Below are 3,715 nucleotides of genomic sequence, written 5' to 3'. Positions count from 1 at the left end.
GCCGGGCGGGTGCGCGCGGTGCAGGCCGCCGGCTGGAGACACCGGGGGAGCGCGGCCCCGCGGCCTCGCCCGGGAGAGGGCCCGGCGCCTCTCCAGCCCGCCGGGCTCTTGGCGGAGGACCGAGCAGGATTCCTCAGGCCAGGTGAGTGCGGCACGGGAGGAGGCGGAGGGCGGAGACCTGGGGTCGGACGGGGCCGACCCTGCTTGGTCAAGGATTGGGACGGCGGGGAGTGACGCGGCTCCATCACGAGTCCGAACTCCTCTCTGACCCAGGCTCCTGTCCCCAGGCGCCCCCGAGAGGAGGTGCCCCAACACCAGCCCCTTCTCCCTAAATGCAGCTCCCCCCCACACCGAGGCAGCCCGCGCGGGAGCTTCAGGCCCCCTGCTTGGCACCCGCTCTCGGAATATCCTATGGCGTACAGCTGGGATTAGAAGGGCCGCCCCCAGGTTTTCCGGATTTACGGACACCACCGCCCAGTGGGCAGAGATCCCCTTTACCTGACCTCTCCTTCGCTGAACTTTTACAGCCCCCAAGCCACTGAAGACCTTGTAACCCTCAAAAGAAGTGTTGCTCCCAGAGCCCACTTCTAACCCAATGAAGTGGTCAGGGGGATGCAGACGAGTGAAGCTCTTTCCCTGTTTCCTAGGCTGGTATCTGTGGCACGAGAACAAATTTACAGAGTTTAACACATTGCCGTTCCTTTCCACAGCGTTTTCACTGTGAAATGACAGCCCAGGGCGGGATGAAGGTGGAGACATAATGTCCAGCCCCAAAGCTAAAGAGATGGAATTTAGGTTTTCCAAAAAGTCATCTGGGGTAGCTACCGGGGTGGGGTGGGAGGGGGAATGAAGGTTGGGGAGCTACTGTCAAAGATTTCTAGCCAGCCTCTGCACGAAGTGCTTTGAGGTGTCATTTGTATTTTTATTCATTCAGCAAGTGTTTACCGAGCACCTACTGTGTGTCAGACCATTGCTGCAGGCACTGGACATGGGGTAATGAACAAAATGGTCAGGAACAGCGAAGGGTCTGAGGTTTTACCTTGTTTGCAAGATAACAAGTTAGCCTGCCCAGCTTACAGAGGGTGGCAGAAGTCAGGAGACTCCTGGGCCAGAGACAAAGAACTTTATTCCTCACAGCACAGCAAGTGCAACAGGCAGCCAGAGCTTCACATTCCCATTGATCCCCCTTACCCCCGAGTCCCTAAAGGTGGTGCAGAGCAGCAGAGGTAGGTGCTGTGCACACAGTGGGTCTATATCCCAGCTACGGAACTCCAAGCTTAGGAAACCCCAGCCTTTGAAACGGGCTGCTAGCAAACCTGCCTGACCATTGCCCCAAAAGGAGTCGTTATCTTTATTATAAACGTTACCTATATTCTCTTGGGCTGTTGAACATACAAACCCCCTTTGGAAAGATGGTGCAGGACAGAAATCTGCCAATGCCTTTGCTCTAAAGATGGTACAAACACAAGATACCCACGAGGAATTGTCTATTAACAAAAACAACACAGCTCTGGCTCTTTGGGGGCATATGAGGTGTGATCAACAGATATGGTGAATGTTTAAATTTTAAAAAATGTATTACAGTAGAAGACACATTGCCAGTAAGCCCCCTCAAAATATTCCCCTTCGCTTAGAACACACTTATCCCACTGTTCTTGCCACTTTCTGAAGCCGTTCTGGAAGTCCTCTTCTGTGAGTGTCTTTAGTTGCACTGTCGTGACTGCCTCAATATCCTGAATCCATTCAAAATATTTACCTTTCATGGTCATTTTGACTTTGGGGACGAGCCAGAAGTCGCACGGTGTCAGATCCGGTGAACAAGTGGATGAGAACACACCATAATGTTTTTATTTGACAGAAATGGACGTACCAGAAATGATGTGTGACATGGAGCCTTTCAGTTGTGATCAATAAATACAGTGAATGTTGCAGCCGAGTGCCATCCAACGGAAAGGCAGGGATCGTCCAAACGGGAAGTTGTGCATTGAACCTTAGTGTGTTACATGTTTCAACTTGTTAGGTGCAGTCAGTCGGGTGTGAGCTATGGTTGAAAGATGTGTTTTAAAGTGTGCCATAGATCATCCTCCATCATGACAACGCTCCGTGTCACACATCACTTCTGGTATACGGCAATTTCTGTCAAATAAAAACACTAGGGTGTATTCTCATCCACCTTATTCACCAGATCTGGCACCATGCAACTACTGGCTCTTCCCCAAAGTCAAAATGATTCAGGACATGAAGGCAGCCATGACAGCACAACTAAAGACACTCACGAAAGAGGACTTCCAGAACCGCTTCAGAAAGTGGCAGGAACGATGGGATAAGTGTATTCAAAGCGAGGGGGAATATTTTGAGGGGATTAATGGCAATGTGTCTCTTACTGTAATAAACTTTTTTTATTTAAACATTCATCGTATTTTTTGATCACAGCTCGTATATCTTAGAGAAAGGGAAACAGACAGCAAACGCAACAACTAAGTAAAGGAATAAAAAATGTAATAAAATGGTTAAGTACAGGAATAAAACACAGCAGGGAGATATGTTAACAAGGGCGTGACGTTACTGGAGGGTGCCATTAGCCAGGGTGCTCAGGTGGTGACCACAAGGGGATAACATCTGAACTGAGAGAAGGCACCGGCTTTGGGAACATCTGGGGTGAGAGCTAAAACACAAATATGCACATCATCCAGGTTTGGGGTTTTAGTCTAGTGGCATTCCCGCGGAAGAGACATTTCAGGCAAGTTTACATTTTAGGATAATTAGGCTTGAATGTGCTGCTTGTTAATGTGGTCCTCTGCAATTGAAGATGAATAATTGAAGTGATTTGATGGCGAGAGAGCATGGTTCTTTTGGAAGAGGAAATGTCTTTTCTCCTATATGAATGACAGCGAACTTAATAAAATTTATTTCTCATGATATGAAAGCATCGATATTTGTGAGGCATCTATAGGCCTCAGAATTTACACATATAAAATAAATTACCTGGCTTATTTTTATTTCTCATACCCCCAGGTAGGGTCTTTTTTTTTCCTTTCAGAGGATAGAATCCTGGTTTGAAGGACTTTCTGTTATTTATTGCGCGTTCCAAGTGTCAACAGACAGTGCAACTCCCCAACCCCACTCTGCCCTACCCAGCAACAATGGAGGCGTGAAAATTGAGCTTCCAGAGGACTGAGCAGTAGTTAGAGTGCTCTCCCTGACATTTACTGCTGTGTGACCTTAACGTCTCTGAGTCTCAGTTTCCCCATCTGTAAAGTGAGACAGTACTGATATCTACCTTGCAGGGTTGTCCTGAGGATGAAAAGAGGCAATGTGGATAAAAAGATAGCACAGTGCATGGCACGTAATAGGGCTTCAATAAATGATGATGGAGATGGTGATGATGATGAAAAGCAGAGCCAGATCTGAGACTCTCTACTATCACAACTAGGTGACTTTCATTTTTATCCACAGTCCAGCAACTTCACATTTCAGTGACCTTTCAGTTGAAAAGAAAAGAGAGGGACTTCCATTCTTTGACATGCTGTTGAGATGGAGGATGTCACACTATGTAATTGGACATATCTCAAATCAGAATTCAAGCATCATATAAATTATCACCAACAATTGATAACCTACTGAAGTCACTGAATTTTTTTGTTTTAAAAATCGTATATAGGGCCGGCCGAGTGGCGCAATGGTTAAGAACTGGCTTGGGACGCCAGAGGGCCCC

At 47.7% G+C, this 3,715-nt stretch overlaps 1 protein-coding gene across 1 annotated transcript in view; it reads left to right on the top strand.

The window, feature by feature from the left end:
- The first annotated feature begins 63 nt into the window (after positions 1–63).
- FHAD1 (forkhead associated phosphopeptide binding domain 1) overlaps positions 64–3,715 on the top strand; it is a 134,596-nt gene continuing 130,944 nt past the window's right edge. The window contains exon 1 of the mRNA XM_019639688.1: positions 64–142. The gene's annotated coding sequence lies outside the window, so the exon portion shown is untranslated. The remainder of the gene's footprint in view (positions 143–3,715) is intronic.

This window comes from Hipposideros armiger, unplaced genomic scaffold (assembly GCF_001890085.2).
Source record: "Hipposideros armiger isolate ML-2016 unplaced genomic scaffold, ASM189008v1 scaffold_46, whole genome shotgun sequence".
Taxonomy (NCBI): domain Eukaryota; kingdom Metazoa; phylum Chordata; class Mammalia; order Chiroptera; family Hipposideridae; genus Hipposideros; species Hipposideros armiger.
This window is presented reverse-complemented; position numbering and strand designations above follow the sequence as displayed.